General features: G+C 35.3%; 1 protein-coding gene across 39 annotated transcripts in view; it reads left to right on the top strand.

Annotated features, from left to right (window-relative positions):
• The window catches only part of ZBTB20 (zinc finger and BTB domain containing 20), a 770050-nt gene that overhangs the window by 307138 nt on the left and 438158 nt on the right, over positions 1–24754 (top strand). For 29 of the 39 annotated variants that reach the window (XM_070508879.1, XM_070508901.1, XM_070508910.1 and 26 more), the window contains one exon: positions 2687–2760. The exons of 9 other annotated variants lie outside the window; for them this stretch is intronic. The gene's annotated coding sequence lies outside the window, so the exon portion shown is untranslated. Of the gene's footprint in view, positions 1–2686; positions 2761–24475; positions 24545–24754 lie in introns of all 39 variants that reach the window. One more of the 39 variants, XM_070508891.1, reaches the window with a different exon arrangement.

Raw genomic sequence — 24754 nt, 5'->3', positions numbered from 1 at the left:
AATTTTAATAATGACTGAGATTGATCTGGGTGACTTGAAAAAATTTTAACAGATTTTGGAACCTGAAATATTGAGAGAAAGTTATTCTTATTGATGACACATACTCTGGAAATCTACAATTTTAAAGGGGGGTTCAGTGTACAGTACTGAACTTGGAAAAAGCAGAAAGTTTAAAAGTAGACAATAGTGCAAAAAATAAGGTCCTAGTCCTAAATTTCTTCTCCTTAATTTAATCCAACATGCCTTTAGACTATTTCACTTCCTTGACGACCATTCTTCCAAGCAGTTTCTACCCAATACTTAACCCCACATAGTGACAGAATTAATGATTTTCTCATGAGGCAGATATGAATAGGAACAGTATTCATATCAAAGACAACTGGTCCCACTTCCAGGTCCATCTTTGGGCCAAGATACGTAGTCGCCAACAGTGAGTTGGCGACTGTATTTTTTTAGTCCTGGCGCAAAGTAAGATCCATCTGTTTTGCCCAGCCGTTTGCCTGAGTGCCACAAAATAGTCCTGTTATTAGTCTTATTTGTGGTCCTATTTGAGGTTAGAGGATAATGTAAATAAACTTCAGTCCTCCTTGTGATGAACGTAGCATGGGAATTAAAAGCGGTGCTATTGGTAGTGGTAAGTGATGTTGTGTCTCTATTTTCTCAATTGCTCTGTTTTCTTTGGATTGGGAAACAGACATTTAAGAATGAGTTTGTCATCTGGAAGGATAGTTGTGACCAAGTTTCCCTCAACAGGATACAAGATGTTATTTTTGAGCTTCATTACCCTCACCAAGGGGAAAAAAAAAGAGAGAGGGAAAAAATAAATAAGGAAGAAAGTGAAAGTAAGGAAGAAACAGAGAAGTGAAGAGAAAGGTCAAAGAGGAGAAGGAGGAATGACACGAGGAGAGGAGGAGAATGTAGCTTAGTAGACTGTCTATTCATAGAAATGACTTTATTATTTTGAACTGATAGTTCAATTCACTCAACATCTGGTGAATTAAAGGAAAGGAAATCTAACCGATTAAATTGAACTGCTAGTTGTCAGTTAAATAGTTTATGTATAAATATGCAGCCTAGTTTCCATCACCTTTTCTTGTCTGAACTAGACAGTGAATCAGTTTCACTAACCACATTTGAGCGGTGAGTAGAACAATACCAATTGGTGATTCAGATTTATAGAGAGGTGGGCAGTTTTTAGATTTCTGAATCATTTATCGGGGATTATTGTTATTTCATATAATTTCTGAGCATGAGTTATTTTTGTCAGTTTCTTCTATGAATGTTTTGTTGCCTTATAAGGAAATATGTGCACTCCCCTCCTCTCATTCAGTTGTCCCTGGTGACGCCTCCATAATTTCTGTCTTTACACTGGTGCATTTTTAGTCTAATTCTGGCATGTGAGAAGCAGGGGAAAAGTTTAGTTAGTCAATGTCAGTGAATTTTTTGGATCCATTCATGGATAGATTCAGTGAATCTGAACCAGTTTGCATTTAAAATCCGTATACATCAAAGAGACACAATACCCAAAATATTCCTCCATATAATACAAGGAAAAAAGAAAACAATTCATAAGTGAGAACTCGATGCATTTTCTAATAATAGATGCAACTTCAGGGATGATTTATGGTCATGCTCTCACATGTGGAGATATTAAAATATTACCTTACACTAATATGAAGGTGGACAACATAAACATCCCACATTTAGAGCTATAAATACAGAAAAAATGTACTGCCATGCTGTAAAATAAAAGATAGTTGTGTTATCTACATTTTGCATTTAAAAGTATATATTTTTCTAAATCTTGTTGTGTAGTTATTTGAAGCTAAAAATAGGGATGACTTCATCCAGTCTGTTTTTTGTAACTATTATCTTATTTATAGATGGTGTTGTATGAAGAAAGAAAGGATTGAAAAAAAACAGTATGACGTCTTAAGCCCAAATATTTGTGACATACTTGGAGATTTTAATGCCTGGGCTCTTAATTCAAAGATTAAAAATACATTTATAAAATATGGTTACAGTTATTTAAACCAGAAGGTCTGGTTCAAACCTCAATGATCTTCCTGAGCTGCTTCAAACAGCAGTGGCTGCATGAGACACGATATTCGACATGATGCAGTTTGGAGCACACTAAACCCACACTACATTGCAATGGGCATTTTCTATTGCTAAATGTGTCCATTTACCTCTTCTTCGCTCTCTGCCCCATCACCAATTCGGTCATTTGAAAGCAGTAGATCTAACATTTTTTTCCAATTCTATTTGCAGGCAGAATTTCTCTTGAACATGTGTATTCAGATCATAGATTTTCTTCTTTATTCTCTGAAATTAACATTTTATGTAATCTTTAGGCTGTGAAATTTTGTTTAGGAGTTTTTTAAATCAGATAGCATATAGCAAAAATTCAGAGGCACTGAGCTTCTAGTCGTATCATTATGAAGTCCTTAACATGGAGGCATATTTTGTTTTTCAGAATTGCCTTTTTTTCCTCTTTAGATCCTTTTCTTTTCATTAAAAAACTACTCTGGGAAGAGGGTTTTTTTTTTCTCTTAACGGAAAAAAAAAGCCACGCTTGACTGATAATGCATTGCTTTGGATGGTGAAACATTATGAAAGTTTAATTTTTAATTAAATCTGAAATACCAATTATAACTGAAAGAGATTTTAACCTGTTTCTTTTCAGACTGCCTGAAGTTACATTTAGAGACTGAAATCACTGCACCTTAAAAACAAAAGATTGGGCTGCACTGCATTCCTGTAAGTGAACGCTTCCTGCACCTTCCTCTGGATTTTTTTGACCAACTCATAAAATGACAAAAACATTGGTAACACGGAAACCAGACATGAGTAAAAATTTGAATGTCCCTGAAGAAATATATATTTAAATGATTTCCTTCTTTAAAAAAAGAAAATTTGTTGGGCTCAATATTCAGCATGTCTTTTTTATCCAACCTAAATTGTGGATCCTTTCTTTTGGCTGGTTTGAATTGCTTTAGGGAGGGTGTCACCCACTGTGCCTCAGCACAGTGACATACACCCTGTCAGGAAGGATTCTTGCATTTTTGTACAAGTCTCATTGAAGGTAACAGATTTCTTAGGGAAGCAAAGTAGATTCCTTTTTCCTTTGTGATGTCATTAGAAATTTTTAGCCTTTGTGTCAATGGAAATGGAGAAAAAGAAAGTTCATGATGACATCACAAGATTCTGTTGCCTTGAGGACTTTGGGCAAAACTAAGTAAAATGCATAATTCCCTTGTGTGCGTGTGTTCCCCATTCTGCTATGAAGCAGTCAAAATAGCACATCTTATGTCTTCCCGTGAGCTACAAGGCTGTCTCTCAGAGCCCCATTGTTCCATAAATGCATGTCAGAGTCTACCACAGTCTGGTCTACCCTTATTTAGCTGCTGTTTTGTCAATGTACTTGGAAGAACAATTAACATTTGGGATTTCAATGTCTGAATAACAGGCAGTGAATAGAACCCAAGCATATAAAAGATTCAGACGCCCAGGGTAAGAAAACAGAAGCTTATAGTTGGTAGGGGAAAAAAAGAAAAGCATTTTAATGCTGCACTCAAAGGTTGTGAAATACTACAAGGAAAGTCAATCTGTTTTTTTTTTTTTTAATTTTAGATCAAAATGTACATTTTGGTAATGAAATCCAGAAGGTTATGATGTCTTCCTAAGTTTTGCAGTTTAATATGTTGCAAGGTCTCTAGCAAGAGAGTCTTAAAACATTTAAATAACATTCATCTCCTTGAGTCATTGTTGGAATGCCGGATGTGGGGAATACTGCATCGTGGTTTTCAGTGTCACAGTGCCTGTACAGCAAGGTACATTGAAGGTGATTCAGACAGTTTCCTGCATTTTCCGGTTGGTTACTGCACTGTTTTACTATTGACTATAGTTCTTGATGTTGACTGTAGACAGTCTTGAAGTTGTCTGAATATCTCTGCCTATTGTCTTAATTTCTGCTAGGTCCATTTTTCTGGGAGATGATACATGGACAGAGCAAGATCTCCTCACTGACAGGGGATCTGGTGAACTGGAGGGAACTTAGGCAGCTTATGCGTGTTGCCCACTGAGCACAGTGCTTGGCTGGTATGAGTGAATAATTGATGATTATTGTTATTTTTGTCATAACTACAACAGTTCAAACCCATAGACAGTAAGTTCTCTAAAAGCAGGGCCTATTTCTTATTCATTTTTGTAATCCCCAGTCCTTGGTGTAATAGTAATCAAGAAATAGCTGTTGTTATTAGTACAATTACAAAATTTCTTAAAAGTCAGAATTTTAGGATTCATTTTGTCAGAATATTTTTGTGAAGAGGGGTTGAATAGAGTTTTTAATAGTCAGGAAGACAATCATAAAGGAATTTGTCAAAGACAAACCTTCTGTTCATCATACCACATTAGGTGTCAGTCCCCCAGTCTTTCTACTCTTTGACTTTCCACTTCTTTCTCCTGACCAAAATGAGGAGTGCTCATTCATGTCATATCCTTTTCCTCTGTGAAATGGTCTTCAATAGTTTTCCATTTAAGTCATGGGTCTGACATCCCATACACTGGAGTTGTCTCCAAAGATGAATCTACCTGACTCCAGGATAGATGGTGCTCTGTACCTGTTTGTCTAATTGCCATGCAGTGGATTACACTTCAGGGAAATGGGGCAAATGGTACAATGGGTATTGGGCCAAGATGCCAGGGATTTGGGAAATTACCATTAGAAACGTCTACTTTCAGTGCATTAAAAGCCTGGCCAGTTTCTGAGCACTAATAAGACCACAACATTCTTTAGAACTCAGACCCATTTGACTTCTTCTAAGTTTAGCTTCCTGGGTTTTTGTTTGTTTGTTTGCTTTTTGTTTTTTTGTCATAAGGTTCTCTGCCCTCCCCTACCAATTTTAATTTATTTCCAAAAGGATTCCCTTCATTTTTATTAAATCAGCTTCTGGTGATGCAAATTAAAGCTCTCATAAAACTTGGCCTTTGAGGCAAAACTAAAATGATAAAATTTGGGCTCAGTGAATTGTACTGTTATCATGTTGAATAACATTTAAGGACATCAAAGAACTTTATAAACACATTGCACATTTTTAAGGTTAAAAAATTGAGGTGAAAGGAATTTAAGAGCAGAACATCAATAAACATTATAGTAGAAGGCATGTAAGAAATAAACGTCCAATCATCTCATTTTGAAATAAATAAATTGAGGCCCAGGGTAGGGCATGCAGGTTAACCCAAACCATACTGACCACCAACGCAGATCATCCTCAGACATCTACTTGAGAGTAGACCTGAATTTAGACTCTGGGGCTTCGACCTTTCCTCTCTACTCAGGGAACAAATTGCCTTGCATTCGTTTTATGAGATCCATTGAACTGTCTTCCCCTCCACTGAGTAGTCCAAAATTCATATATAAGGATAGTCTGAAAAAATTTATTGTTATCAAAAAGTTTATTTTTCATTTTTCCTGTACATTGATATCATGCCTCTGGTTGTGCAATGAGTCACATAGAGGCAAATTTATTTGGTTGACTTAGTATTCTTTATGATGATTTACAAAGTGGACAGAAGACCATTAGAAACTTCAATAGTGGTTTAATTGGGCTTACAGTCATGATGAAACCAGTAATCTGAACAGAGCCATTGTGACATGAAATTTAGACTTCCCAAGAGTGTGCATCATGCATGGTGTCAGAATGTCACTGTTGCCAGGGGTCATTTCCGTCAAAGAAAAGTTTTTCAGGGTCTGAAATAAATGAAATAAACTTTAATAATTTAAAATGAATTACTTGCCCTGGTAATTTATTTCAGGTTGCCTTTATTGGATTCTGTCACTTAGCAATTCAGGTAGGAAATTTTCTATTTCACCCAGAGCTAAGTCTTGGCTACATCTTAGTTTCTTCCTCAAATTTATTTTATCCCCTCCAGACCTTCTCACCCCCCAGCATGAAGAAGCTTATGTCACTATGCACTAAAATTTAGTGGCCTAAGTATTTGTGTCCCCAATAATGAGACGATGTTCTGCCCTTAAAAATTCCATGGAAGCTTTGGCATATAGAGAAGAAGGGAGAATGAAGATGCCAGAGCAGGGCCTTAGATGTAGACGCTCAACAAGATTCTCTTCTCTTTCCTCTTTCCTCTACAATAATAATTTAAATTTTTTTCTATGCTTCTTGTGAACAAATCATTTCACCAGGATACATAGGTAACACCTATTTCCTATCAACTAGTAGTTCATAATCTATTTGGATAATAGATACATCTTTTGTTATAGACAAAATGTTATATGGGTACAGTAGAGGAAGTAAATGTTTATCATTTCTTCTGAACTATCAAGGAATAATATGGATATTAACAAGCAGCCCAAGTAGAGGGAATTATAAAAATGAAAGTTGAGGGAACAGTGAGTAGTAATGGTGTGATATGAATATAGCATGCTGGTTGGGGCCAGTGTTTTCCAAAGTGTGGGTTTCAACCTGTTTATAGGTCATGAAATCAGTTTAGAGGATCACAGTCAATATGCTTTTAATGAAATAGAACCAAAGGAAAAGAATTATAAAAAGAGTGTACTATATATTTTTAAGATAATGAATTGCAAAATAAATATATTTTTTACTGGGAATCATGCCACCAAAACACAAAAGCAGATCTAAAGATGATAGGTCTTTTAAATACTCAACTCAGAATGACTCATCAAAAGAGGAGAAATAACAAGTATTGGCAAGGGTGTGAAGAAAAAGGAACCCTGATGCACTGTTGGGAATGTAAATTGGTGCAGCCACTATGGAACACAATTGAAGGCTCCTCAGAAAATTAAAAATCGAGCTACCAATTGATCCAGCAATTCCACTACTGGGTATCTATCTGAAGAAAATGAAAACACTAATTCAAAATGATATATTCACCTCTATCCTCATTGCAGCATTATTTACAATAGTCAAGATATGGAAACAACCTAAATGTCCATCCATGGATGAATGGAAAATAAGATGTGGTATATATAAATATACAATGGAATACTACTCAATCATAAAAAAGAATAAAATCTTTCCTTTTACTACAACATTGATAGACCTTGAGGGTGTTATGCTAAGTGAAATAAGTCAGAGAAAGACAAATATTGCATGATTTCACTTATATGTGGAATCTAAAAAACGAAACAAAACCCAGATTTACAGATACGGAGAACAGATTGGTGGTTGCCAGAGGGGAGAGAGGTTAGTGGGGAGGCAAAAATGGGCGAAGGGGATTAAGAAATACAAACTTCAAGTTATAAAATAAATAAGTCAGGGGATGTAATGTGCAGCATGAGGAATATGGTCAATAATATTGAGTTAACTTTGTAAGGTGAGAGACAGTAATGAGATTTATTGTCATGACCATTTCTCAATGTATACAAATGTTGAATCACTATGTTGTACAACTGAAACTGATATAATACTATATTACAATTATACCTCAATAAACATAAATAAATAAGTAAATACTCATCTCATGTAATCCTGACTAAGGGATAATATTATTTTCCCCCTTTTTATATGCTAGAAAGTGGAGGGATTAAGCAGTTTGCTCCAGGTCATACAACAGGTAAATGGTAGAGATAGGATGTGAATATGTCTGTCAAACTCCACATTCATACTCTTCCCATGATTTGACTCTGTTTTCCAGGGTGGCATGACTTCAATTATATCCCTATTGATAAGTCATACATTTATATCTCTAGTCCTTATATCTCTCCCAAACTCTAGTTATATTTCCAATGTCTTTATTTAAATCTTCAATTAAATATAACACTAGTTTCTCCAAGTCAGTACATCAAAATTGGATTTATCCTTCTAGGTAAAAACCATCCTCCTTTTGACCATCCTAATTTTCTTCACCCCAATTCTCCAGGTCATCTTGACTTAAAATATGTCATTCTTGCTCTCCACCCCAGGTATCCAATAAGTGGCCAAGTCTTGTTAATTCTTCTTTGGTACCTCTATCCTAGTCAGGTTTTCATCTTCTCTTGCCTGCAATAATCTCCTAATTGGGAGAGAGAGGAGGAAGGGAGACCAGCTCATCCTAAACTCTGTTGCCCGGTTAGGTCTCCTAAAGCAAGAGCCCTAAGATCATGTCACCTTTGTTCAGACAAAACTTTAATAATTCTATATTAATTACCAAACAGTTCCTAACTAATATTCGTAACATTCTAAAATCTAATTCTAACCCCATTTCTGACTTAATCTTATGGTATAATATACCATACACTCGGGCCAAATTTCTGCACCCACATTTACTGTATTGTTCCTGCCATCTGGAATGTCCATCATTCTGTTTTTCCGTATGCAAATCTAACCCGTCATTCCAGGTCCACTTTAAATGCTAATAATTCCCCAAGAAACCTTCCTCCCTGACCTGGTCAGAAATAATCCACTCTCTCCTACCTACCAAACTCACAGCACTTGTAGTGGCCCTGCCAACTATTTGATTTTGGATTTCTAGCCTTCAAACCTGGGAGAGAATAAATTTCTGTTGTTTTAAGTCAACAAGTTTGTGGTAATTTGTTACAGCAGCCTAAGAAACTAATACAGCACTCATCTACACTCTTTTTTGAGACAAGAATTACTTTCTATATTTTTAAACAATATTTTTGTGCATGCCTTAGTCTTATACTAGAAAATAAATTAGATAGAGTCCACATTTAGTTAAAATTTCTAAACCCTACAGAATCTACCACAATAGAATCATTAATTCATTATTCAACCATGCTTAACACTAGTAATATAGAAATGATCCTTTAGGCTCTCATGGAACTTACAGTCTCCTAAGGGAATCAGATGTTAAATAAACAAATGATTCTGAATTGCACATCGTAGTCCTTGAAAAAAGCAAACAGGTATGCAAGACAACAATGGGTGAGGGAAATCTATTATACTGCCCTTTGGGTGCTCAAGAAAGAATTCTCGTAAAAAATGTCATTTAAGTTAAGAGTTGGAGGATGGAAGGATGGGAAGAATCAGCCAGGTGATGAATTTTGGGTGGAGATGGAAGCAAGAGAGGGAGAGAAAACTCCAGACAGAAACAGCAAGGACAAAGCCTTGAGGCAAGGACAAACATTGTATATTCAAGGAAATAAACAGATTCCAGAGTGGCTACAGCAAGCCAGCAAAGGAGGAGAATGACTGGAAGTCAGGTCAGAGAAGTGGCCAGGGAAAGGAGTTTAGATTTTGTTATGAATACATTGAAAAAGCACATAGTAGATGCACAAAAAGTAAATAAATAAATGTATGTATTTATATGTGTGTGTGTGTGTGTACATTGAAGGACGGCTCAAAATTAGAACAAGACAAAATAATTCAAAGGTAAATAGTATACACAAGTTCATAGCATCCATACGTTCATTTTGAATCCTCACTGAAGGTTTACTTCTGATTTTACTTAGGGTTTGAACTTCTGAAACTAAGGTCTAATTGCTCACAACATATTTCCCATCGGCATAACCAAAGTAGATTTCTGACAACCTTCTAAGATAAGGTCAAGTTAATTTTATTTCCTTTCTAGTTAATAATTGTTAAAATTCTGTTGTTGGTTAATAGATCTCCTGTTTTTATTTATATTTAAGTGCTTGTTGTGTAATGTAGGAATGAGTATCAAAAGTGTTTTATTTCCAGAATGTACTTTTACCTGTTAAACTTTAATCTTATTTTTAATTTTGGTGTATTTTACCATGCGCAATGACCAGGGGCCTGGAGGCATAGAAAGCCTTGAAAATGAATCATCATTATCCTCATTATTACTACCTATAATATTACTGAATTTCTGGATTAAAAACAATCCAAACTGTTTTAAAGTATGATGCATTAATATCCTGAAATGCCACTAAGTCAGGATAGAGATGTTAGTTTGTTTGTAAAGTGATGGAAATTATCCCCTTTTACAATAAAAGAAGAAATAGAGTAGAGGGAATGTGAAAATTAAACCATAGAGAAGTAGGTTAAGCTCTGAGGATATGAGGATTTATCTGCTGTAACTCAGTAGAAAGACACAAGAATCATGAAATATTACAGCTACAGAGAACCTAAGGAATTATTTATTCTAACCTCCTCATTTTGGAGATGAGCAAAATTCAGGCCTAGAATTCCTATCCAGGTCATACAGTTAAATAGTTAATGGCAGGGCTGGAATGGTAACCCCAATTCTTAGGATCTAGGTTAACACAGCCAAACCCGCTAATCTGTGATCTGAGCCCCTACACAATAACTCTTTCAAGGTCTTAGGTTGAAGAAGAAATATTAAGTACTGGAGATGAGTCTACAGACAAACTTTAATTAATAAAAATCTGAACAATATATATTACTCACAATCTGTTTACTTAATCTGCCAGATGCTTTATAAAAGTTGTCTCTAATCCTGCTACCATACTCAGCAATCACTCCACAAAGTAGGAATCATTTCCATTTTATAAGGAGAGTGCTGAGCTCCAGAAAGATTAAAGAACATACAAGATTGCAAAGCCTGTAAGTGAGTTTGTACTGATGCCGGACCTAACTGATTCAAAGTCTGTACTATCTCCTGCTTGGTGTTTTTATCTATTGCATTTTGTTATCATCTTAGCTCAGGTGCTCACAGAGGCCATTAGTTCTCTAATAGCCCAAATGTCTGAAAAACTTGAAAAAAGTTAGGAAGGTAAGGAAGAAAGTTACATTTAGCAGGTGCCTGCTCTGCATAAAGCTCTTTACATTTAATTCTCACAACAGAGCCTCAAGATAGATGTTATAATCCTTAGTTTACAATTTAGGAAACTGAGGCAGAGTGAGATTAAATTCCCCCATGCATTTCAGTAAAAGCCTGAGGCAGGATTCAAACTTAGATCTGTCTGACCTCCAGAGTCCTTCCCATTATTCCACCTCCAAATCTGCTCTTCTCCTGGATGAGACTTAGTTTTCTATAGTCTGCACACTTCAGTTTCTTATCTGGCAAGGTAGAATTATAATACATGCTCTTTCATAGACTTCCCAAGAAGAGAGAATGTTGAGAGTGTGCTTTCATAATTAAGTTAAATCATCTTATCTGGAAATAAATACCATGCCCCCTGTATATTTCCTTCTTTGAGAAATGAGGTGGGAAGATTAGTCAAATCCATGACATCAGTCTTTCATCTCTGCACCGTCTTGACTCACTGTGTTTCTGTGCTCAGGATCTCAGTGTATCACAGATAGTGGTACCACTGACCTAGACCATACCTGAAAACACCTTTGAAAAGTGAAAGAAGTAAAATCATTGTATTTATTAGACCAATAAGAAGGAATAAGATTTACATTTTCATTCTTAAGACTAACTTATTTGAATGCTTTATAAGTCTGATCAGAGATAGAGGTCAATGAAGGTGCTCATCATACAAAACTGAAAATGCAAACATATTTATGAATTGTTAGCATTGTTTTCTAATGACCACTGAGGAATACATTAGCAGTGAATGCCTTGATAAAAGCAGAAGATAGAGAGAGAGAGAAAGAGAAAGAGGGAGAGGTTAGAAAAACTTGTTGATGGCAAGTCCGACTGCAAACATGATCCTGAGTTTCCTTCGATGTGTCAACCTTAGCAGCACTGCATGTATACACTTCCATTTCTGAGGAGGTCATTTTCTATTATTGATACACTTGAACAATTATTCTAAAACCAGCTGTCACTGTAGAATAGCACCAGTACCCATAACAAATTTCTGGTAATTAGAAGCAATGCCTACCTGTTATGGTTTTGGAGTTGGTGTTTTTTCCTCTCTACTTCTTGAATTTGACTTCCAGGTCTTTCTGTGCGAAAGCCCTTAGCAGTCTGTTCAAGTCTTCTAAAAGAACTCAGTGAAAAACATCTTTCCTGCTTCACAGAAGGGACTTGGTTCTTTGGTTCAGCTTGGCTGTTTGCAATATGTTGCTCACAGCCCTAAATCGTAAAGTGCATTAATATATCCTTTGAATTGCTGGATCTCCACGGGAGGAAAAAAAAAACGTTTTCAAAAATCGTATAATATTTTGTTTAAACTTCAATTCTGGTTCAATGTTTTGTTCTCAAAGGAATTTTGAATGAAGAAAAAGCTTTTGTAAGAGGAAGGAAGCTTATCTAATCTCTTCAAGACTGATGAGAAGCAATCAGGAGACTTGTGACTCTTTGAAACAGTAAATTTCCAGGGAATTAGGCACACGTTTCTCAAGAACAATAAAGAATGTTACACTTCAGGTGGCAGCCCATCGGCTCTAAATGCACCTCTTCATGTATCCCAAATGGCAATTTGAAAGCCCCATTCTTTGAGTCAACCGGAAAAGGGAGGAGGCCATGCTGAACTGACATCCTTTCAGGAGGTCATGAGAAATTGAATACAGAATGAAGTCAGTCTTCTGGTTAGTATCAGATTCTCAGAGTTATAAACCTCTTAGGATAAAATGTCTTCAAAGATGTAGGAAAATAAGTTCGCTCATGTGATCCTTACCAGGTATTAGAAGATTTAGATTTTTGACAAAGTCGTTTGCTTGTTTGCAACTGCACTAACTTGACCATATGAAATTTTCTTGACCTTTGCTACAGTTTTACTGAACTGCTCTTTGCTTATCTTATTTGAATATGGTAGGACTTTATTCAATGATCAATAATCAATATATGTCTGACATAGTTATCATTGCCATTGTTGTTACTGTCAGAGTTTTATTCTCTTCTCTGGATTAGGGCTGACAGGAACAGCTGTGGGCCTGGTTACACATTTAACGATACATTTGTCGCATCCTCTTGTAGCACTGGAAAGTGGAAGCGACTAAGTAGACTGGCTGCTCAGTAAGTTAACTTAAACTCACCTCATCTGGAGAACTTGTCAGGAAAGTTTTATTTATAAGCCCTTTTAGCACATAGGGCAACAGTATGAATGAAAAGCTCCTGTTTTTTAATAAAAAGACTCATTATCATGCTGTATAAGACTCTCCGATTGATGACATAATAGCATCCACATTATCTTTGCAGTGACCACTAGGGCGGAAGCAAGTGTAATTGAGAGGGAACAGCATACAGCTGACTGTGCGCAGACTTGATTCACGTATTGTCAAACAGATTTGTCCTGAGATCATTTTCCTTATCAATTAGGACACTTTTCTTATTTTACAGACATTCTGCAAAGAAATCAAATGATATACATGAAGTATTTAGAGTTCCATGCAATGAAGATAGTTCATAAATATCATGTATTAGTATTACAGTGAAAGTATTAGTAGAAGTGTAAATCACTTTGAGGTCTCAGGAGTAAGCTGCTTTATCTGAGGTTTTAGTGGTTAGAAATTAGTTTGTTTTTTGAGTTGCTATATACGGAAGTACATACTCTGTTGCTGTTAACTACTGTTTATACACTGGAAACAATGACTAAGAATGAATTGCCAGGGATATATTACTTCTTTTAAAGATTTGTTTTAAAAGCACTCTTTACTATAAATTCTCTGAGCAGTTTGTCTCAAATTAAAAGAAAAAATTAACTGTTTGATCTCCCGTATTAGACAGTGAATTTCTTGAGGGAAAGAACCGTGAGTAATTTACTAATTTTCTGTCACTAAACCTGGTACGAAACAGCTATTCAGTAAGTGTTTATAGAGTATCCTGTGTAAAAATTTAGTAAAATTTTATTAAAATTTGTTTTAAAAAAAGGATACTGAGTTTATTAATTTAACTACACGTATAGCATGTGATATGGACTGATGTTATTGAAGATTATACAACCATTAGAAAAAGAATGAATGGCATCTATCGCTATTGACCTGGAAGGATGATCAGAATTTACTAAGGGAAAAGAGCAAATTTTCAGAGTAATGAATATTCATGAATAAATATGTCGTGTATGTTGTATGAACATGAAAACAGCTATAGAAAAATACACACCATGTTCTTCACGATGGTCATCTCACAGGGTTGAGAACAAAAAGGACTCAGGAAAGATTGCTAATTTTTTAAAACATTTTTTATTGTGTCACTAGTTATAAAGAACATCTATTATGAAAGTAAGTTTGGAAAATGAATATTTAAAATTATTTTTTAAATTACTGTCTTTTACTTTTTGGAAAAGCAGCCCAAGAAAAATAATCACCATACAGAAGTTTTAATTTCATTGTATTGCCCGAACTTCCATAACACAGAATAAAGTACATGCTTTAAATAGATGATTCATTTATTCAATAGGTATTTCCTGAGCTCTATGATGGCACTAGTTCTTGTGAAAAAGTATGATGTGTATATATGTGTGTGTATAAAGCTGAGCCCTTTCATGATGCAGCTTCTTTCATAGGATCACATATGAAGAAGTTATAGTTGAGCAAGCAAAAGTTAAAGGTAATTTGATTCTTTACTGTAGTCTCTCTGCATATATAACCTACAAATGCACAAGAAAACTTCTCAAGGAATTTTTTTTTTTTGCCACCTCTCTCATCCACAATGTATCTCCCCATTATTGCTACCCCCAGTATTTCTCTTACCTTTTCCTCATGCTCCTCTTCAAGAGATCTCACTAACCCTCCTTGGCCCAGGTCAATTAATTTTTCTGCTCACTTCCAAACTCCTTGCTGGATCTGTCTTATTCTTCTCTTTCTGTTGTAAATCTCACTAGACTTTCTGGCTTATATTTCTCTCACTTACTGAGAAAAAAAAAAATCTATGCAAGATAAGGTTTCAGGACTATATTCCCAACAGAAAATTCACAGGAGTTTAAATAATCAAAGGGGCAGACCCAGAAGCCTTAGTTTAAAAACAAGCATCAAAGTTCCCCTTTAGAATGTACTTGAATAGACTTGAGCCAATGAGACGGGCGGAACATCTGAATTGGAATCAGGCAAGAGAGGACTGTACAGTCTGAAGTACTATATTTCTGACTCAGTACATTCTAGATCCCACCACAGGGTAGTCCTGACAATGACCTGACCTTTATAGATAGAAGACAGAGGCACCCGGAGCTAAATTTACAACACGGGAAAGATGTGGGATGATGACCACAAGTAATGATAAATAGATACACTTTACTTCATGTCATAGGCAGTTTGATAGAGGCTGTAAGAAAAAGGAGGGAGACAGAAGGATGGAGGGAGGAGAAGAGAGAAGGATGGAAGGAGGGGGAGGAGAGAAAGACAGACAGACAGACAGACCGACGATCCCTCTCAAATAAAAAAGCAGAAGGGGTGGAAGAGTGGAAGAAGGTGGTTGGTTAGGGGATTAGGAAGCAGGAAGAAAAAAACAAAATGTATTTTGACACCCAGCCCTTTCTTTACATCTGCACAAGTGTTCCCTGGTCCCTTATGGGCCCTACCCTGGGTGGGCTGGGTCTGCTTGGCACTCCCAGCTGGCCAGCTGTCCTCTCCATTTAGAGACTGCTTACTCATAGTGAACCATTTACAGTTGTGGGGAAATCTCTTCAGAATATGCTAACAATTATGTTTGTTGTTCTTAACTCCAGGGGGCTGAGGAAGTCAATAAGCAGCTGATCACGGCAAGTTTACCCAAAGATATAGGTCGCCTACTCTGTCGTACATCTTCAGCTTAGGGGATTTATGCAGAAAAGAACATGAATTCTTGTTTATGTTATATGACTCCTAACCTGGGCCCCAGCAGTCTGATGAGAACAGTAACTCTAGCTAGAAAGATATCTAAAATGGAGATGTGGGTAGAAAAACAAATAATGTTTATAAAGAGATTTTAATGAGATAAGAAAATGCTTATATAATGTTAAGAAAAAAAGCAAGATGCAAAACATGTAAAATATTAAATGTTCTTTTCTAGGTGGTTATTGTGCATTTCTGTTCCGTTCTTTTCATTTTCCAAAATGTCAGGAAAGAGAAAGGAAAAGGGCTCTTGGGATATCCTTCCTTTTTTGTTTTTTTGTTTGTTTGTTTTTGATCAATGGATTAATTTTAATGGTGGCATCTCTTATAAGAAAGAGATTTCACCTCAAGTTTGAGTGATATGATATTCTTTGCTGAGAATTTTTGTTCTTTGTAGACTGCTAGTATGGTGTCATGTTCTGGTAATTTTTAATGCTCAATGCCCTTCAGCTCTGGTGGAGTGATTGGGAGAAGAAGGTTATGAGGTAGATGGTTTATTATCTAATTACTGATGATGGATTAGTATAGCTCAAACAGAACTTTTGTCACTTCAAGTATGAATAGCCAAGAGAAGCAAGGTAGGTCAATGGATATATTCAAACCATGCGTTTGTATATAAGAAAAATGTTTACTTAGATGATGAATTACTTCACATTCCACTTATAAAGCTCAGTTAGCACAAACATTTAAATGGAACAAAAACTACATTGGCTTAAGAAACTGGATATTTCCAAAACTCAGTAATCTCCTGTTCCTCTAAATGTTTACCTATCTACCTTATTCTCACCTTATGACTTCTCAGAACATTTTCATGGCTTATGTTCTAGTTTAGGTCCTGCAGCTCTTCAGAATCCAGACATAATTGTCCTTACAACTGACGTCTCTTCTGCTTTTAACTAAAAGCCTACTTAATTTCTCCCAGCCTGAGTGGTTCTTCCGCCATTTACAATTCTCAGTGTCTCTTCCCCTCATCTCTTTGTGCTCCAGGTCCTAACTGCCTGTTACAGTTACTTTCACTTGCTTGCTCTTAGCTCCCCCTGACTCAGGATCTCTTTCTCTAGCTCAGAGGTTCCGAATCCTGGCTGCACATTAGAATCACCTTTAAAGTTTTAAAAAAATGCCAATGCATTTGGCCCACCCTAAATATTCTCTTTTAAGCGGTCAGGGGTGGAGTTTAGCTGCATGCTAGACTCTTACAGGAACCAAACTCTTCCTTCATCTCAAAATTTTTAATTCAGTTAAGTTTAACAAGCTGCTTCACACTGGGAAACTATTTTTCTGGATAAAGACTACTTTCCTAGCCAGACAAGAATAAAGCTTTAACATTATGCATAATCCAGCTCCACCTATGTATCATCACACAGACATGCATGTGACACACACAAACACACACTAAGTTAATGACCAAAGATGAACAACTATTTAATAAACATAGAATTGCTATTACCATAGTAATTAATTAGAAACTAAGGATAGCTGACCAAGTTTTAAAAGTCCTCTTTAAACTTGACTATTGTAAATAAGATGTCCTGCCTTGCTAAAGGGTATCAGAATATGCCTTGAGTCTGATTTGTGGGGGGAAGAAATGGTGGCTGACAACAATGTCAAAAGGATGTACAATTGGTAGTCAAAAGGTGGAAACAATTGATGGGTGAATGGATAGACAAAATCTATATACATACAATGGAATATTATTCAGCCTTAAAAAGGAAAGAAATTCTGACACATGCTACAACATGGATGAACCTTGAAAATATTATGCTAAGTGAAATAAACTAAACACAAAAGGACAAATATCGTTTGATTCCATTTCTATGAAGTGCCTGGAATAGTCAAATTCATAGAGACAGAAAGTAGACTAGAGGTTGCCCGGGGCTTGGAGGAGGGGAGAGTGGGGAGTTATTGGTTAATGGGTACAGAGTTTCAGTTTGGGAAGATTAAAAAGTTCTAGAGATGGATGGTGGTGATGGTTGCAAAACAATGTGGATGTATTTAATGTCACTGACTGTACACTTAAAAATGCTTAAAATGGTAAATTTTATGTTATGTATATTTTACCACAAAAAAAGGGAATGTACATTTGAAAACTTTCAAGGCATTTCAGTGAAAATGGATTGCAGTTCCAGAGTTCAGAGGCACAACTGAACTGAGTAATCTATTCACAGAATCATTAAGGCTTGATGAAATGCAATAATTTATTAGTTTAAGTAATAGGCTTTACTTTGCTGTTGAGGTCCGTCATGCTTATGAAATTTAAGCACTGGTATTATCCTTGATCCACAAGCAGTAATGGATTGTAATAAACTACAGAGAGCAATTTTTAAATAAACAGGATTATTGTTAAGTGCTTATAGCTATATTAGAATCCTTGTTTTGGTCAGCTGCTAGCAGAGGCAGAACTGCACATTTCTCTTTCACCAAGAATACTATCTTTTACCAAATTATCTTCTTGGTAAGAGAAGCCATGGCCTTGAATGAGTCCATACTTCTCAATAATTCAATATGTAAGCTAGTTGCTTCCTTTTTTTTTTTTCCTGAAAATGTTTAACATTTTTATTGACATTTATAAATTTCTTGGTTTATAGTTCTATAAATTTTAACATGAATAGATTTGTGTAACAGCCACTGTCACTCTCCAAACACAGAGTGGTTCCATCACCCCAAAGAACTCCTTTTTGCTATCCCTTTATCCCTCCGCCCCCCCCACCAACCCCTAGCAACCACTGATCTCTTCTTTATCACTATAGTTTTGTCTTTTTGAGAACTGTCATTTAAATGGACTCATATATTACATAATCTTTTGAGGCTGACTTCTTTCATCCAGCATTATGTATTTAAGGCTCATCCATGTTGTTGCACGTATCAGTGGTTTGTTTCTTTTTATTGCTGAATAGTATTCCTTTGTATGGATGTACCACAGGCTGTTTATCCGTTCACCCATTGGAAGACATGTAGATTTTTTTTTTCCAGTTTGAGGCAATTATGAATAGAACTGCTATAAGCATTTGGGCACGGGAATTTGTGTGAATGTAAGTTTTTATTCTCTAGGGTAAAGACCCAGGAGTCAGATTGCTAGGTCAGATGCTATATGTATGTTTAATTTTATAAGAAGCTGCCAAACTGTTTTGCTGAGAAACTATACCATTTTGCATGCCCAACAGAAATGTATAAGAGTTCCAGTTGCTCCAGATCCTTGTCAACATTTGCTATTATTAATATTTTTTATTTTAGTCCTTGTAATAGGTGTGTAGTGGAAACACTTTTTCTCTTTCAACTACATTTTTTAAAGCTATTTAATATTTATTTAAGAAGCTACATTTATTTAATAAACTATTATTTAATAAACTACATTTATTAAAGCTGTTTTTTAAAGCTAGACAATAATGTGATTCTGAGACCATCTTTCCTGGTTCCTATTTTTAGATATATTCTATTTCTGTGTACTTTTTTCTATGGGGGAAAAATGTGGTCTATTATTTTTGTATTTCTGATATTGTTACTTTTTTCTTACTTTTCTCAGAATTACTATTTTTCCCTATGATCCTGCATTCATTTTTTTCAGAAATTTCTTTCTTGAAGACATAAAAAAAAAATCACTTCTCTATATGTAAATTCTAATGTAGCTTAAAATAGTGTGTGTATCTATGTAAATGGTAAATGTCATCGGAAATTAATGTACTCATTAAATATATGTTTGTTGAACGCTTGCTATATCTTGGCCAGTTAGGTAAAAGATACATGGTACGATAGGGAAGGGTAATCTGAAAACTATCAAATTGTAGTTCTGTTTGCACTTCTAATGTTGCGGCAAATTATATTGAGAATGTGGTTGCTGAAATAAAATTCTTTGAGATCAGCACATGAGGTGTTGAATGGGTCTTGGTCTCTACTTTGAAGTAACATTCAAAAGAATGAAAAATTTATGTCAATGATCACACATCTTCTTTAAGGAAAGAACCCTGTCCCAGAGCTAAAAGACCTGCGCCACAGCTGCACTTATGCCATTTTGTAGCTTTGAAGCTCAAGCAATTTATTTCGCCTCTCCAAATTTGTTTCTTTGTCCTTAAAGTTAGAAAGTTGGTCTAGATGACCCCTAAAATCCCTTCCAGTTTAAAAATTAAAAACTTACATTGTGTCTTTCCAGGACTTACATCTAGCTACCAGTGCTGGCAAGAAAGGCAATATTTTTATTATTTTTAACAAATATTGGCATCATAGCATAGCATAATTCACTAATTTGTTTATTATTCTTCCTTGCCACAGGACATTGTCTGTACCCTGATATAGAGGCCTGTTCTGATCTCACCCAACATCTCAGAAGCATTTCAAAGTGTGACCGAATCCTTTTTTTTTTTGTAATGAAGTCACCCCTTGGCTTCAATGACCTCATACTCTCTTGATTTTCCTCTTCCCTTACTGACTTGTCAATCTCTTTTGTTAGCTCCTCCTTCCCTGCTCCATTCTACACCCTAGATGAGCTCATCCAATCCAATAGCTTTAAATCCTATTTATATGCTGTGACTCACAGATTTTTATCTCATCTGACCTTAACCTATCACCTGAGCTTCAGACTTACAAATGCAATAATTTACTTGCTGTCCCCACTACAGGTCCACTAGGCATCTTAAATTTAGTAAGAGATCTTGATTCCCCACCCCATCTCTGTGAATAGCACCATCCTGCTGGAAGAAGCCTGCTTCAGTTATGCTCTATCTCATCTTTTTTCTTATTCTTATATCTTTGGCCATGAAGTTCCCTCAAAAACTTAATTGGCTTCTGATCCCTTTGTTTCAGGTCATTTCCATGCATGAATAACCACAGCCAAGATTCTCAACTAAGCATAGTTGTTTTTTTTCCCAGTAATTTTATTGAGATCATAATGGTTTATAACATTGTGAAATTTGGGGTGTACTCTATTCTTTATCAATTTCTGAACACATTTTATCGTGCTCACCTCAGCAGTCTAGTTTTTGTCCATCACCATACATATGTACCCCTTTATCCCTTTCCACCATCCCCTAACCCCTTTCCCCTCTGGTAACCACTAATCTGTTCTCTTTTTCTATGTATTTTTTATCTTCCACATATGAGTGAAATCATGCAGTATTTGTCTTTCTCTATCTGGCTTATTTCACTTAACATCATACCCTCAAAGTCCATTCATGTTGTTGCAAATGGGATGATTTTGTCTTTTTTATGGCTGAGTAGTATTCCATTGTGTATATATATATATATATATATATATATATATATATATATACACATACACCACATCTTCTTTTTCCAATCATCCATAGAAGGGCACTTAGGTTGCTTCCACATCTTGGCTATTGTGAATAATGCTTCAATGAACATAGGGGTGCATAAATCTCTTTGCGTTGTTAACTTCAAGTTCTTTGGATAAATACCCAGTAGTGGGATAGCTGGATCACGTGGTATTTCTATTTTTAATTTTTTGAGAAATCTCCATACTGTTTTACATAATGGCTGCACCAGTTTGCATTCCCACAAGTAGTGTATGAGGGTTCTCTTTTCTCCACATCCTTTCTAACATTTGTTGTTTTTTTCCTTAGTAATTATATCCATTCTGACTGGTATAAGGTGATATCTCATTGTAGTTTTGATTTGCATTTCCCTAATAATTAGTGATGTTGAACATTATTTCATGTGTCTGTTGGCCAACTGTATATCTTCTTTGGAAAAATGTCTGTTCATATCCTCTGCCCATTTTTTGATCTTTTTTTTTTTATTGTTGAGTTGTATGAGATCTTTACATATTTTGGAGATCAACCCCTTGTTGCATAAATTATTTGCAAATATTGTTTCCCAGTTGGTGGGTTGTCTTTTCACTTTGTTCATGATTTCCTTTGCTTTGCAGAAGCTTTTCAGTCTGATATAGTCCCATTTGTAGTTTTTAAGCCTGAAAACTCTGTTTATTTTTTAACAGACCCCCCTGCCCCCACCCCGGACCCCGTGCTCTCCCCATCCTCACCTTCTCCAATATAATACTGACTTTCTGAAGGCTGTTGGAAACAATAGGCAGGATGGGAAAGCACACACTTAATCTCCTCTTGCTCTGAGCCAGTTGCCATTGTCTGTCTGAAAGACAATACTTGAAGAGAGATGCTTCTCTCCTGCTAAGGATGCCGCTTTGCTTCATTTTTGGTCCAGAAGAAGTTGGCTCTGTGCTAAACCTTTCTAATGTTAGCCCTCTATGAGGATTGCTCTCCATTGTCTGGTCTCAGACAATAGATACCATTTAATATGTTCTAGATATTATTTAGATATTTAGAGACCGTTTAATATGTTCCCTCCAGCTGGGTGGATTTCTTTCCTCCCTTCCCTTCCTATAAATGATTTGTTCTGAATGATGAAGATGGCCCTTTCTCCTACTCAGAAACTTTCAATTACCGGTCTTCATTGCTTATAACCATGCAATCCAACTCCAAAATGTGACAATTAAGGTCCTTCAGAATGGGACCATTAGAATTTCCATAGATAATAAACATTGTGTATTGAAAAACATTAACACGCTTAAAGGGCATGCCACACTGCCTAGAATGTTAGGCGCTAAATAATGACAATTATTTTATTAACAAAATTACTTGGTGTTTTAAATGTTTAAAGAATTCACCTTCAAAAAACAGTTTTTTAAAGGAATATATCTGAAGATCCAGCAATCCACTTCTAGTAATCTTTCCGTAAGAGATACTTTCACATGTATTACAATAGTTTTTATTGCAGCTTTATTCACAATAGCAAAAATTTCAAAATATACTAGATTTCCACCAAAAGATAAATGGTTTAATACATTTTTACTTTAGACTATATCTAGCTATTACAAAACATAAAATAGATCCATATATACTGCTCTGAAAAGATTTGCATAATATATTTTGTTTAAATAGTAAGTTGTAGGTTAATATAGGTAATTCTCTCATCTTACATTGATACAGAGTGAAGTACCTCTGTCTCAAAGAATAGGAAGAGAATACACCCACTGGCTATTTCAGGGGGTGACTGAGGAAGTCAGCAAGGACAAAAGGAGGTTCTTTCTCTTCCGATTAAAATTTATTTTTAAGTGGTGGGATTGTCTGCAATGTTTTTAAAAATTTTACTTAGTGTATGTTTGTAAGGGGAGGGGCAATTTTCAATTCAAATTTTTTTTTAAGTTATAAAAAAGCCCCTGTTAAAATTTAAAATGTTGGCTTGGAAGAACATTAAGAACTATATACAAAATACCATTAACTGATTTCTTGATTTGCTCTTACCTGGGTAAATAAAATGTAATATTTAGGAAAAATATAAAATAGAATTTGGAAAATGTAAGGCTTTTTGAAGACTTTACAATTTTGCTAGGGGCAACCTTACTTAAGACCATCAAGGAATTTGCATAATAGCACTACTTTATAGATCTTTCATTCCATCAGAGACTGGATACCATCCATCTGTAAGTTTCTGTAAAGTCACCCAGAATTGTTAGTTAATTTTTCTATTACTTTATTACAGTAGTGTTCAATTATACCTTTAATAATTGATAAATCATGTGACATTTGACCTCAAATATCGTAGGTTGACTTTTTAATTCTATTTTTTTTTAAATAGACAGCTGAGTGTAAATGAATGTATGGCAGTAAATTCTTGATACTTTTGCTCTAAGTAAGAGCAAGAAAACTCTACTTCTTTTTGTGTGTGTTGAAAAGATTCTATGTATGCTGGAAGTCATCTGTTTTTACTATCTCCCATGAAAAACGTCAGTGCATCTAAAAGCTTCTTGAGAAATTTCCATGACTAACCATAGGAGTTTCAATAATTATAATAATAACAACAACAATATAATAACAATAAAACAATATAGAAGAGACAGTTTGCAAATCCAACATCACTTTGTGTGAACTGTGAATTTAGAGTCTTAATTTAAGGTAGCAAATATTAGTATGGAAACAAAGAATTAAATCATGTAAAGCTTTCCTTCAGTAGGGAAGCTGTCTGTATGTTGTATTTACTCATTTCACGGTAAGGCTATGCTGATTTTCTTCCTGCCCCTAACATACTACTTAAATGCCTCTTCAAGAGAAAGCATGTCCCTCTGTGATCACATTCAAAGGGGTCTGTGGAAATGCAATCAAATCTAAATTGTCCTAAGAAAATTAAGAAAACAATAATCTGCAAGGCAGATATAAATATTTGATGCTATAGTTACATCCATCCATTCATTTAATTAGTAGGATGTATGAAGTATAGGGTTTACAGATTTAGCATTTTATCTAAAAGTACTGACGGAGTTGAAAAATCAAAATAATTGTGCTTGTAAAGTAAGATAGTACTATAAAACCTTGAAGTTGGAAGAGTTCTCAGAAATCATCTGGTGCAGTGACTTTGTTTTCTGGATCAGGGCTGGTAAATTGTAGCCCATGAGCCAAGTCCAGCTTGCTGTTTGTTTTTGTCTGGCCTGTGAGGTAAGAATGGTTTTTACAGATGAGAATTTGCAATTGACTTCATGATATGGACACTGTCTTTGAACCTCAATTAAGCAAAATGTTACCCACTAAAAAAGAATTCTATTCTTATTTTCATTAGTAGACATGCATTCCAAAAATATATACGTACTTAATTATTATTATTTTTTAAATTTTGTTAATAAAATAGCAATGTAATTTATTTTTAAAAATTTTATTTAAAATTAAAATGTATTAATTATTTTTTTTAAATTTAATAATAATTTAAATTTTTAAATTAAATAATTTTATTTTTAAAAACTATAATGTCATTTGTTTTCTCTCTTGTTATATAAGTACCTAGATAATATAGCTTTCCTGATTTTGCCTCTTGACCCACAAAACTTAAAATATTTATGGTCTGGCTCTTTATAGGAAAAGTTTGCTCACCCCTGTTCTAGATGAAGGACCTAAATTCCAGAAAAGCTGAATGATGTTTCCAAGGTATTGATTAGATCCCTTTCATTTCTTTGGGTCAGAATTTTCTAATATTTTATGGTCTCTGGAGCGTCTGGTTTGAATCCCAACTCCACCTTTTTACTAGCGTGTTGACGGTGAGCAAGTTACTTAACTTCTCTTTGCATGTTTCCTTATCTGTAATATAGTTTTGTAAACATTAAATGAGATAATCTATGTGAAATGATCGCAGCAATG

Source organism: Equus asinus, chromosome 5 (genome assembly GCF_041296235.1).
Source record: "Equus asinus isolate D_3611 breed Donkey chromosome 5, EquAss-T2T_v2, whole genome shotgun sequence".
NCBI classification, from domain to species: domain Eukaryota; kingdom Metazoa; phylum Chordata; class Mammalia; order Perissodactyla; family Equidae; genus Equus; species Equus asinus.
Note: the sequence above shows the minus strand (reverse complement) of the source record. Positions and strands in the feature narration are given on the sequence as shown.